General features: G+C 34.7%; 1 protein-coding gene across 5 annotated transcripts in view; it reads right to left on the bottom strand.

Moving 5' to 3' along the window:
* The window catches only part of DCDC1 (doublecortin domain containing 1), a 473661-nt gene that overhangs the window by 458503 nt on the left and 611 nt on the right, over positions 1-14547 (bottom strand). The gene's annotated exons all lie outside the window — the stretch shown is intronic.

Genomic DNA, 14547 nt, shown 5'->3' with positions numbered 1-14547 from the left:
AGAGAAGTATAGAAAATAAAATTCCTTACAATCTCCTACCCTTGGAGTTAGCCACCATTATAACTTTTCAGTATTTGTTTTCTGATTTTTGTCAATGACTTTACAGAGATATAGATTTCTCTTAAAACAAAAATGTGACTAAATAAATTAAAACCCGGTTCATATACAGCTAATGAGAATATTCCGATGTTATTAAATATTTGTTGCTGCTAAGTCACTTCAGTCGTGTCCGACTCCGTGCGACCCCATAGACGGCAGCCCAATAGGCTCCCCTGTCCCTGGGATTCTCCAGGCAAGAATACTGGAGTGGGTTGCCATTTCCTTCTCCAATATTTGTTGAGAACATGATATTTTAATTATTTAATATCTTGGTTGTTCCAAATACTTCTTATTGCAAATAAAGCTCTAATTTTTGTTCACATCTTTGACCATACAATTGAACAGTTCCTTAAGAAGTTGTGGAAGTTAAATTTCCAGATTATAGTAGTTGAACAATTTTAAAGCTGCTGATGTGTTATCTCAAAGGTGAATTGCTTTTAGAATTTCTACCAATTTCTAAAACTAGAGGAATAGTATATGAAAGCCAATCTAACAGCACTCGTTACTGGAATAAAATATTTCTTAGCCTTACCAATTTAAGAATAATTTTCTGACTGGTAGTGAAATTTTAATTTAATAATTACCATTATATAAAGTTTTCATCAGATCATTACCCAAGGAGGAATATCGGAATAATCAGTGAGATTTTATGGATGGACCTGGAGGGTGTTACGTGTAGTGAAATAAGTCAGACAAAGAAAGACAAATGCTGTATGTTACCACTTGTAGGTCGAATCTAAAATATAAAACAAATGAATGGATATAACAAAACAGAAAGAGACTCACAGATATAGAGAACAAACTAGTGTTACCAATGGAGAGATGGAAGGGATCTGGGATAAGATAGGGACAGGGAATAAACTACTGTGTATAAAATAAATAAGCTACAAAGACAGACTGTACAGCCCAGGGCCCTTAACCAGTATTTTCTAATAACTCTAAATGAAGCATAATCTATAAAATTTTGAATCACTATGTCATACACTTAAAACTAATATAATGTTATAAGTCATCCCTACCTCAAATAAATATCAAATAAATACCATTATTTAAATTTTTAAGGCATCCTGCTGGCCCTCCAAATGTGTTTTCCTAATGCTACTTTTCTAATTCCTGATCCCATCATCTATTCATTCAATCATCAAATATTTGTTAAGCACCAACTGTTTCCAGAGTTAAAAAAAAAAAACAATGAATTCAGTGTTGAATGAGACAATATTATTCCTTCACTAGCTGAATTTTTCTTATAATGAATGCACTCAATTTTAATTAACTTTTCTTATTAAAAACAATTTGAATGATGATAACTGTAGTTATTACAGACACATTAAAATTGGAAAGAGAAGTATAGAAAATAAAATTCCTTACAATCTCCTACCCTTGGAGTTAGCCACCATTATAACTTTTCAGTATTTGTTTTCTGATTTTTGTCAATGACTTTACAGAGATATAGATTTCTCTTAAAACAAAAATGTGACTAAATAAATTAAAACCCGGTTCATATACAGCTAATGAGAATATTCCGATGTTATTAAATATTTGTTGCTGCTAAGTCACTTCAGTAGTGTCCGACTCCGTGCGACCCCATAGACGGCAGCCCAATAGGCTCCCCTGTCCCTGGGATTCTCCAGGCAAGAATACTGGAGTGGGTTGCCATTTCCTTCTCCAATATTTGTTGAGAACATGATATTTTAATTATTTAATATCTTGGTTGTTCCAAATACTTCTTATTGCAAATAAAGCTCTAATTTTTGTTCACATCTTTGACCATACAATTGAACAGTTCCTTAAGAAGTTGTGGAAGTTAAATTTCCAGATTATAGTAGTTGAACAATTTTAAAGCTGCTGATGTGTTATCTCCAAGGTGAATTGCTTTTTAGAATTTCTACCAATTTCTAAAACTAGAGGAATAGTATATGAAAGCCAATCTAACAGCACTCGTTACTGGAATAAAATATTTCTTAGCCTTACCAATTTAAGAATAATTTTCTGACTGGTAGTGAAATTTTAATTTAATAATTACCATTATATAAAGTTTTCATCAGATCATTACCCAAGGAGGAATATCGGAATAATCAGTGAGATTTTATGGATGGACCTGGAGGGTGTTACGTGTAGTGAAATAAGTCAGACAAAGAAAGACAAATGCTGTATGTTACCACTTGTAGGTCGAATCTAAAATATAAAACAAATGAATGGATATAACAAAACAGAAAGAGACTCACAGATATAGAGAACAAACTAGTGTTACCAATGGAGAGATGGAAGGGATCTGGGATAAGATAGGGACAGGGAATAAACTACTGTGTATAAAATAAATAAGCTACAAAGACAGACTGTACAGCCCAGGGCCCTTAACCAGTATTTTCTAATAACTCTAAATGAAGCATAATCTATAAAATTTTGAATCACTATGTCATACACTTAAAACTAATATAATGTTATAAGTCATCCCTACCTCAAATAAATATCAAATAAATACCATTATTTAAATTTTTTATGATACCAATACTCAAGGAGGAATACCAAGGGATAATCAGTGAGATTTTATGAACTACAAATAATTTTAATTCTACTTAGGAAACCATTTAATTAAAAGAAGAAATTCTTGAAATATAGGATACATGTTAAACTTTCAGATCTTTTAAAGATAACTGAGTTCAAAATATCTAATTAGCCCAATGCCCCCTTTCCCATATACTTATGATAACATATCCAATTATCTTGAAAAAGGCAATTAAAATTACTATTAATAATCTTAATGCTAGGACATGTTATAATTCATTTGATAATTACATTTCCCACAAAGATACTGTCAACATAAACTGTGAAACTGCAGATCCATCCTGTTTACAAGTATCAGAGACAATATGCTCACTATTCTGTTGTACTTAAATGTTGTATTGCAGTTTTTCTTAACAGGTAATACGTGACATGAAACATGTCTCATTTTATGCTTCATAATTTCCATTCTGATGTTTAACATTAAGAAATTATATTTATGTATCACACATGTCAGAAAACAATTTAAATAATTAAAGCAAGAAAAATGATAGTAACCGTGTCTTTCAAGTACAAAATATAAATCTTTTATTCATAGATAAAGAACCATCTGTGATCAGAAATGCCAACTATTCACATTTTCTGATTCATATAGCTAGCATTAAGTATTTCTGTCTGTATTCATGTTTTATATTTTCAGAAATTTGGTGCAAATCAAAATATTGTTATACAAATAAGAAAAATCAAGAGAGTACCTTTCAACATTGATTCATAAGTTTTGAAAATTCATTGTTTCTATTCTTCATTCTGATTTTTATAACAAGGAAAAGAAAAATGTAATTGTTTTGATTTCAAAAACGTACTACAGGAAAAGGTACTGTTCAAGCTGGGCTGAAGTTTACCCTATTTATTGCTATTTTTCTTAAAAAATATTCATTAGAATAAATATTTTTCTAAACACCAAAGTAAATACAATACACGGTTCTGGCATATTTATTTTTTTGAAAAGGCACTCTGAATCTTAGACAACATAAATACTAGGCAGTCTGGTGGTTGCCATAGTAACAAGTAAATAGGAGCATAAAAATACATGCAGTTTTTCAAATGTATACACTTTTTTTCATAAATATGCATATTTTATAGGAAAAGAATTCAACCTTTGCTTTAGCTCCCTGTTTAGAGAGAGGAACACCTAATTCTTTAGAAATGAAAGATTATCACATAGAATGGAGCAGCCTCAAAAACGTTTTTGAATGCTACATGGGAAGTCTTAAGGTTTGTAAGTCAATGTTCCAAAATGAAGGCAGGAAAAAAACTCCTTTCCTTTCTATGTTACTTTAACAGTCAGTTCTTTAGGTAAGGATAAAATTACATAAACTTCTTTACCTCCCAAGCATGAAATTTCCTTTTATTTTGCATAAGTTTATTATTCACATGCGTTAAATGGAGCACTTGACCATGGAAAACTGAAAGGCCTGTTGATCACAAAGAAACCTCAAAAGTTAACGCTAACCCATGAGCTACTACTTGAACAAATGATTTGAAAATCTTTGTGCCTGTGTGGTAAATTGGAATTTAAGAAGTTCTTTCCTTTCTTAGTTTTCTCCTTTTATTAAAATACCATTTCTGGTTTACAGGTACCATAGAAGACACAGAAGTATATTGATTTTGTGTTCTGGATTTTATACTTCCAGTGTAAGAGGGATAGGATACATTTTCTACAGCCAGAGAGAGAAGTGGTTCTAAAAACCATCATGTGAGGTTTGGAAGCTACTGCAAGGTTTGGTAAACCAACCAAAACAGAACAGGAGAGCTGCTCAATTCAGTGGGAAACAAATCCTTCAAATCTGATTACATAAATGTGTACTTCCAATTTGTTTCAATAGCAACTATTATGGAACATTCTCTTGGAAAATTTACAAAATTTGAAATATCACCTTCTAGGCAGGGTGCCAAATATGAGGCTAACACAAGGGTTCACCTTAATATCATTTTCTGGTAGACTGGCAGGTCACATTATCAAGTAATAAGAAAACAGTGTACTCTATTTAAGTGTTGTAAGCCTTTTTAGTCTATTCTCCAATCCAGTACAGGGGTAAATGGCTTAGGAAGAAAGTAATTCAAATATTGTCTTTAAAGCTAAGCTAATAGATGATGACACATCTCCTCTCTCTTGGGGCCTATTTCAGGACTGAGTCAATGTCTTTTCTAATGACTAGGCAGGAATCTTGGCCTCCTTTATGTTTTAGCTCTATCAGATAGCTGAAATTTCTGAAATTAAAAAGAAATTTTTTTCCTTAGTTCTCTTTCCAACTTGCTGACCTTTCATTTCTCTAGGGAATTAAATGACTTGTTGCTTCAGTTAAGTGACATTGTACTGGTGTGCATGCGTGCTAAGTCACTTTGTGCATGAGTGCATGCTAAGTCGCTTTGGTTTGTGTCTGACTCTTTGCTACCCTATGGACTATGGCCCACCAGGCTCCTCTGTCCATAGGATTCTCCAGGCAAAAATACTGGAGTGAGCTGCCATTTCCTTCTCCAGCTAAGTCACATCAGTCATGTCCTACTCTTTGCGACTCTATGGACTGCAGCCCACCAGGCTCCTCTATCCATGAGATTCTCCAGGCAAAAATATTGGATTGGTTGCCCTGCTTTCCTCCAGGGGATCTTTCCAACCCTGGGGATCGAACCCACATCTTTTGCCGTTTCCTGCATAGGCAAGCAGGTTTTTTTACCATCAGTGCCAGCTGGGAAGCCTGTTGTACTGATACAAGGCATAAACCCATTTTAGACAGAAATTTTGAGAGGGAAAGTGGGAATGCTTTGTGAATGACTTAAAAGGATCTTCTATGACTAAATGATAAGTAACATTTATCACAACATGAGTGGTGTTTAAATATAAATTAAAACATTGGAACTTGAAGAGTGTAAAGAATAGCTGCTATTTGGTTAGAAAGGGAGACTGTAAGGAAGATCAAGTGTATGTGTGGGGAAATGAATCAGGTTTTCAAGGAGCAAGGTAACTAGAGAAGATACAGCTATTTATGATTTACAATTTAGGACTATTTGTTTCCTCAGCTGTTGATTTGCCTGCAATGCTGTGGTTTGACAGCCCAGTTTCCTATAAACTCAGATACAGCTAGCTGTTCTGTGTCAGAGTAAAAATACGTAAAATTTCTAAACCAATTCTTCTAAAGAAAGAAAGGGAGACTTTGGCCAAAAGTCAAGTAAGTAAGTATGTTGGTTGGTGGTATGTGAGAAGTGGAAAGAGAAGGAGAATTGACTGGGCTATACAAAGGATCAACTTAACATGTGGGCTAAGAGGAGATAAAGAATATCAGCAGGAAGGAGTTGAGGGCAATGGGAATTACCACTCTGATTCCATAAAATGTACTAGTTGGGCCTGCTCTGTACAATAAAATCTGGCAGGGCATCAGACACAAATGATAATACAGTTGAAAAGCTTAGCCAGTAAAAATATTAAATTGGGCTACCAAACAATAGGGTCTCAATGCTTTTTACTGATAATTTGCTTTTATCATCCTGATATCTGACTTTTCCCTGAATAAACATGTAATGAGTTTCAGATGACTCTCCTCAACTTTCCAGAACACTAAAAGGTCATTTGTGAAGATCTGCTGGTTTAATTTCATATACATAAAATTGAATATAAAGGAGAATAATTCCTAAAAAGCATGCAAAAAGTCAGTTTTCATGGACTTTTGGTCATATTATCATATGGATTATGACCTTCATAAATAAATATGGATCCAGGATGGCATGCCTCTCTGAGAGATGACATGCCACAGAGCAATCCATAGCAAAAGGTCCAAAAGACAAGACTGAAGCTTTACTAGTGTAATTCAGCTCTATTCATTAAGTACATATTGATTATCAGCTAATAATTAGAGACATCAAAATATAACTTATTTTGGTATATTGATCCAAATACACTTCTAAACATGTCAAATGCTTTATGCTTATCAATTCTTCCTATACCAAAGACTATTATCTAGTTTCTGGACCAAATTTTGCTACCTCTCAAGGCTGAGAACCAAGTAACAATACACTTGAGTCTTGATGACTGGCTTAGCCTCATCTCCCTGAAGCAAGAAACTGGGGAAACAGAATATATACTGGATTAAGACTAAAAGAACTGTTCCAGAGGACTCAGAAAAATCTTTTACAGCTGGTTACTCTTTCTTATCTTATTTCGTAGGATCACCTGACTTTAAACTCAGACTAATATAAGATCTAAATCTAAGTATATATTTTTTGTAATGATATATCTGAATTTTGCATATATGTATATCAACAAAATTCACTATTTCATTTTTTAAATTAGTTTCTTAAAATTCTGAACTTAAATATATATATGTCTATTGTACTATGAAATAATTTTTCCTTTTCTTGTACTGAAAAGTTATTTCAGTTACCACAAATGTAACTATAAACTGAAGAGAATTAATTTAATATTCATGGACACTAACACTGCAGATCAGAATTTACACTACAGACAAATATTTAAAAGAAGTCATATAGTCTTTCAAATTAATATATCTGTCTTTCTCTTATGCTCCCGCTTCACCTGCAGCACAACAGACAAGGTAATAATTTATGATAATCATATGAAAATATACAATTAATATTCATCACCTCTCATTCCTCATCACTTTAGATGATCAGTAATGCAGAGTGAAAATGCTGTCAGATTTCTAATTGCTTTGTAATGGGCTTGAAACAGGGAAATCATTAAAGGCAAACAATCTGTCATTTGTCTGTTACTTTAACTATCTATCACACAAAAAAAACTCATTAAAGAAATTGCTAATGAGCAACAAAAGACTATTCTCATGCCATGTCTACAGTTGATTAAAAAGTAACACTACGAATAGCTTAAAATATTTTAAAAATATGATTTTTTTGTGGAAATTCATCAGAAAACATCTATTCTTCAGTATATTTTTTAAGCTATGTGGTTTCATTATTTTGGCATCTAATCCATCATTGCAGAAATCCCTTTAACATGTAAGAGCTGTTTCTCATCACTCTCTCAATAATTAAAATGAATGGTTGAAAGAAGTTGAAATGCTAAATGTGTTTATTGCTAGTAAACTGACACAAGTAATAAAACTAGTTCTAGAGTAATCCTGAGGCTAAGGGAAGAAACTATTTTAAAATTTGTTTTTTACCCTCCCATCTCTGTGGATTTGAACTGTTGAAGTTGCAAAGCTTCACTCATCTTAAATATACCTATCATTACACAAAATTATATTCAACTATTGAAACTGAGCATATAAACATTAAAGTCTGCATAATAACATTATCTATTTAGAAAATTTAAAAGACAGTACCAACACTATAATGTTTCATAATATTATTTCAAATAATTTTGGAGGGGAAAACAAATCATTCCTTTAAATGAGTATATCAAATTTTACATGTCTTTGTATGGTCCCTTTCAATAGGAGGTACTTAGTATTAAAAAAATTCAACAATAATGATGCTAATCTAGTTTTAAAAACAAACAGAAAATGCAGAAATGTTTGGTTGGTTATTGAGTTCAGTTGCATTTTATTTTAGAAAAAAATAGAGTAACAAAGATAACAGTGTTACACGGTATGTTTTTCATTTTACTAATAATGATTAATTAAATCACGAATTTATTTTCTATAGCAAAACACAGAATCTTAAAGTCAAATTTCTTTAAGTGTGTAGACCTATTCATATATATTGGAATATACCCAAATTAAGAACCTAAATGCAACGGCATGTTTAGCCAGGTGCTATGGTTGGCACACAGGAGTGAATTCCAAGTTGACTTCAAAAGGTTCCATAACACTCTAGAAACATCTTCATTATACACTCTAATTGACTTAAACAGACTTCATATCAACTGTTTAACACATTTTAACCTACAAATTAACACCCTTTGATCATTCAAATTAACCTTTCTTCTGTGAGTCAATTACATGACAAAAATAAAATAAACTTTAAAAAAATTCAGGTTTAAGAAACCAAAATGGAAGACTAAAATGCTAGAGCATATTAATGCATATCACTGCATGGTTTGAAGAGATCATTACAAGGTTTCAAAGTGGTCATCAGATATGAGAAAGGGATAAAAAAAGTGAATGGGGAAATAAGAAGTTGGTATTTATTATGATTACTAAAGAGAAACAGAAGATAGATTATACTCAGTGTTGTTAATAGGTTCATGGAACAATTAAAACATCAGATGTGAAGAAGCTTGGAAGACAAGAACAAAAATTCCAAATAACTGAAAATCTTTAAGAAATCTGAAACCAGCTTGAAAGAACACTAACATGACCGAAGTGAAACACACAGGAAAAACACAGCCGCAGGTGCGGTGACAGTGAAAAGTATTTACCCCTTGGTCTCCCCTGCTTAGTGCACTGACTTGCTTAAACCCAGTGAATGTTCACTGATGATTACTGTTGAAAGACAGAATAGAGAATAGATCAGGTGAATACAACCAGAGAAAGGAAAAAACTATTTCTAAAAGGTGAGGTAGGATTACTCATTAGAGCTGATTCTCAATACTGTCTAAAGCTTTATGATAATTGGCCAAAAAAGAAAATGAGGAAATTTCTCTAATTCTAGCCATTCATCTCTCCTCTCTGTCAGAGCGTTATTTAAAACTTAACACTTCCATATATCTTCCTGGATTAGTCTCATTTTGATTCAAGGATTTCAATCACTCAAGTAATCTGCCTTATTCTATTCGCATAACCGCAAGTTATTAACTATCACAGTTAACCTTTATTTCCTCTGGCATAGCACTTTGCACAGTTATTTCAGTTGCCTGTCTGTCTACCCAGATAAACTTTAAGATTTTGATAGAGCTACAGCCAACTCTATCTTGTATTTTTTGTAACAGTGTACAATAAATATTTGTTGAGTAAATGAATAGGTGAATGAAGGCTATGTATGTACTGTGTCGGAAGAGGCAATGTCACCCCACTCCAGTACTCTTGCCTGGAAAATCCCATGGATGGAGGAGCCTGGTAGGCTGCAGTCCATGGGGTCGCTAGGAGTCAGACACAACTGAGCGACTTCACTTTCACTTTTCACTTTCATGCATTGGAGAAGGAACTGGCAACCCACTCCAGTGTTCTTGCCTGGAGAATCCCAGGGAGGGGGAACCTGGTGGGCTGCCATCTATGGGGTCACACAGAGTTGGACACGACTGAAGTGACTTAGCAGCTTAGCAGCATGTACTATTTACTTGTGTCTCTTTTTGTTTTTAATTCATTACTAGCTAATAGATTCCAGGTGGGGTCTATTAGCCCTGGTTGGGGGGGGTGGTCATCTAGTTTTCATATATAACTACAATATTGCAGTACTTAAAAATAGATACAGCTTAGTTAACTGATAGGAAAAATCTTAAAAATTCAGAGGTAAATAAGATCAAGGATATGAAAGAAGAGTTGGTAATGAAATCAGTGGAAAGAGCCAAGTAAATATAATCCTAGGATAAGAAATAATTAATAGAAGTATGCTGAATGTTTTACAAATATCCACAAGAAGCATAATTCACAAATATGATCTCATGATAAGAATTTGTTAACATATGGCGGACATAAGTAAGTTTATGCATGGGCAAAGGGCTGAAGGAACAAATTGAATAAGAATGTGACTGCTGTATCTGTATCAGTATCTGTATCTGTATGCTGTATCTGTATCTGCATCTGTATTTATATCTCTGCATCTACATCTAACTCTAGATATAGCACTTGATGAATCATCTTAAAATTAAATATTTGATGTATGCCTATTTCACTTATGCTAGATGTTGACGATTCAGGAATTAAGAGGTTTCTGCCTGTGCGCTTAATGTATCTGGCAAACTACAGTTCAACAAATATTTGGGTTTGGTTTCATTTTTCCAATTCAATAGTCTGTGGCTTTCATTTGCTTCGTTTAGAAATTCCTAAAATACTGTTATGAATTCTTAATATTCTGATGTATCAAAACTGAGTAACAAATAGTTCATTATTAATAATAATCACAATATCTACTCTTTTAGTTTAGTTCAGTTCAGTCGCTCAGTCGTGTCCAACTCTTTGTGACCCCATGAATCACAGCACGCCAGGCCTCTCTGTCCATCACCAACTCCCAGAGTTCACTCAAACCCATGTCCATTGAGTCAGTGATGCCATCCAGCCATCTCATCCTCTGTCGTCCCCTTCTCCTCCTGCCCCCAATCCCTCCCAGCATCAGAGTCTTTTCCAATGAGTCAACTCTTCGCATGAGGTGGCCAAACTATTGGAGTTTCAGCTTCAGCATCAGTCCTTCCAATGAACACCCAGGACTGATCTACTCTTTACTGAGTACTTACTACTTTCAGACACCATCATCTCATTTAATCCTCACAACAAACCTCTGAAGGCAATACTATTATTATCTCTGTTTCACAGCGGAAGAAACTAAGGTGCAGAGATTAACTTCAAGTTTTCACATAACCAATAAGAGGCAGAATCTGGATTCAAATCTATGAGTCTGATCCCAGAGTTCATGGTCTTAACCACTGTGCTAACATAGTTTATATTTACGCTATATTGGTTTTACATAAAATAAATATATTACCTTCTAAAAACACTGAGAAACAAACCTATAGTAGACATACATCTTTAGAACCCCAGAGAATGTGGCATAAAAGCTGGTGCTTAGTTTCTCTAAGAGGTGTTCTTACCCTTAGAGAGTTTACAATCCAATCAGGAAACTAGAATACACATCTAGTGTATAATAATACTCTATAGGATAGGATAAGTACAAAAGAGGAGTACACCCAGGACTGCTCTGAAAATTGAGAGAAGGTAATTTCTAAGGATTGGGCCATCACAAAAGACTTGATGGAAGAGATAGGTCTTAAAGAAGGAGTAAAACTGATAGGAGGAAGAAAAGAGGTATGGTGTTGTAAGCAAGGAGATGCCTCCAAATATAATTATGAAGTACCAAGAAAATATTCAATTGTTTGATTGCTTCATGTATGAAGGTAATAGGTGATGAAGCTGGAAAACTGGGATCATACTGGGCAGGAATGCTGGACTTTATCCCCTAGACCTGTGATTGATAAAGTAGTCACTAGTAAGATGTAGCTATCGAGCACTTGAAAAGTGGCAAGTCCAAACTGAGATGATTTGTATAGGTAAAATACACATCAGCCTTTGAAGACTTAGTATGAAAAAAAGAATGTAAAATATCTCATTAATAATTTTTGTATTGTTTACATTTTGAAATGAGCATACTCTGGATACACTGGTAAATACATATATTATTAAAATCCATTTCACCTGTTTCTTTTTATTTTTCTAATATGGCTACTAGGAAATTTAAAATCACATGTGTGGTTTGCATTTGTGGCTCACACTGTATTTCCATTGAACAGTAGTGCTCTAAAAAATGAAAAATATGAAGGAAGACTAATGAGCAAGGATTTCTGTAAAAAGTGTTTTAAAAAGTGGATTCTGGTATAAACAGATAAGTTCACATTGTAAGACAATATCTGTTTTTTCAATAAACTAATGGGAAAAAAAGAAAAAAAAAGGTAGTAGTGAAGTATTGGGACTGCTATAGCTTAAAAGATATTTAAGAGACAGAATAACCAAATGCAATGTGTAGATTCCAGATTCTGACTCAAGCAAACCAATCATAAAAAGACCATTCAGAGACAACTAGGGAAATGTCAACAAGCACTAGATTTGGATAATATCAATGAATGATTGGTAATTTTGGAGGATTAATGACTTAATGGAGATGAAATTAAAAGTTGCAAACTAAAGTATGCTTTACAGATGTAAACTATGTTATTGTGAAATGACAGAACATTTGGGATTTGGTGGGGACAAAAAAAGTGTACCTCTTCCCATATCAAAAAATAAATAAATACAAGAAAGTAAATACTGTGATTAGAATTTTCAGAATTTTGTTCAAAAAGGCAGTAAAAGAGATAACAATACATTAATGCAATCATAAATCAAAATAAAGTGCTCTTTCTATAAAAAACTGAAGGGCTTGAGTATAATTATCTATACAAAGGACTATGCAGTGGAAAAAGGAAGTTTCAGGGCTAGAGAAATTCAAAGTGTGCCATTCTGATAGTACTGTATAGGAAGGTCTTCAGAATAACACAGTTCTGTCATTTTAGGTATACTTAGGTCTACACAGTGGAGAAGGCAATGGCACCCCACTCCAGTACTCCTGCCTAGAAAATCCATGGCAGAGGAGCCTGGTGGGCTGCAGTCCATGGGATCGTGGAGAGTTGGACACCACTGAGTGACTTCACTTTCACTTTTCACTTTCATGCATTGGAGAAGGAAATGTCAAGCCACTCCAGTGTTCTTGCCTGGAGAATCCCAGGGACGGGGGAGCCTGGTGGGCTGCCGTCTACGGGGTCCCACAGAGTTGGACACAACTGAAGCGACTTAGCAGCAGCAGCAGTAGCAGGGTCACACAGAATGTTGAAACCAGTCATGAAAATCAGATCTTCTGACTTAGTATTGATATAAAGGTGGTTGTGTCTGCCTCTAAACATGACAAAATCCTATGAAGAACCTAAACTATACTTTTCCTTTTAGATTTTTAAACTGTATCATTCAGTTATTCAGTTATAGTTCGGTGAAAGTCGCTCAATCGTGTGCAACTCTTTGCGACTCCATGGACTGTAGCCTGCCAGGCTCCTCTGTCAATGGAATTCTCCAGGCAAGAACACTGGAGTGGGTAAGCCAATTCCTTCTCCAGGGGATCTTCCTCACCCAGGGATCAAACCCAGCTCTCCTGTATTGCAGATCCATTCCTTACCAGCTAAGCTACCAGGGAACCATCATTAAATAACTGACCATATCAAAATATCTTTTTCAATGTGCTTAGGGTTTGTCTTGACTGCTTCTCAAATGGATATGTGGTAAAAGATAAAATTAAAAAAAAAGAAAAGAAAAGAAATCTAAGGAGTAACAGCAACAAAACTACCTTAACATTTCCAAATGAAATTTATATCATGCTATGGAGAACAAAGATGCAGGTTTGACCTCCAGGTAAAATGCAAGCAAGAATAGTCAATATGTTGTCGAGTCCAAGCTTGCTCTGCTCGACACACAACAGGCACCAATCCAAGATGAGAGGCTGAGTCAAGGAAGAGACTATAATTGGGGAGCCAGCTGATGGCGAAGATGGCAGGCTAGCACCTGAAAATAACCATTTTACAGGGTCTGGATGCCAGGTTCTTTTATAGGTCAGACATGGGGGAAGGTGAGGAAGCAAAGTTTAAAAAGCCATTAATATTGCAAACATCTCACAGAATGGCAAGCCTCAGGCAGGGGATTTGTTAATTTCTTTCTTCCTGCCAGCTATGGGTGGACAGGGTTCTGAACAAAGGCACTCTAGTTTAACAGTCAGGCAGAGGGGCAGGATTCTTTAAGGCTGGCCATTCTGTATGATTATAACAGAAGCAGCAAAAACAAGTCAAAGAAACAGGACCAACATGGAATCAGGATTGGCTTCTCTGCAACAAATCTAAGGTAAGCAGCACATAGATTTGACAGTAAAAGCGAACAACAGAGCGAATGACAGGGAGAGGAAAGTGCCCATTTGGAGTACCCAATAACTACCTCAAAGTGAGCGTTTTATTTTGCTTTTTCTGTGAGCTTGAACGATGTCATAGCTGCCCTGCGAATAGGAAGACTTGCTAAGAGTGTGAAAGGACTTTGAAAAGTTTTCATTTTTCAAGTCGGTTTCTAAAATCTAAAAGAAATAAGCTGAACATCTCTTCCAAAAAAATAATATTAAAACTGAAAACTTTGGGATTCCCTGGTAGCTCGCTGGTAAAGAATCTGCCAGCAATGCAGGAGACCCCAGTTTGATTCCAGGGTTGGAGAAAGACTAGGCTACCTACTAAAATATTCTTGGGCTTCCTTGATGTCTCAG

Source organism: Bos mutus, chromosome 15 (assembly GCF_027580195.1).
Source record: "Bos mutus isolate GX-2022 chromosome 15, NWIPB_WYAK_1.1, whole genome shotgun sequence".
Classification (NCBI taxonomy): Eukaryota; Metazoa; Chordata; class Mammalia; order Artiodactyla; family Bovidae; genus Bos; species Bos mutus.
Note: the sequence above shows the minus strand (reverse complement) of the source record. Positions and strands in the feature narration are given on the sequence as shown.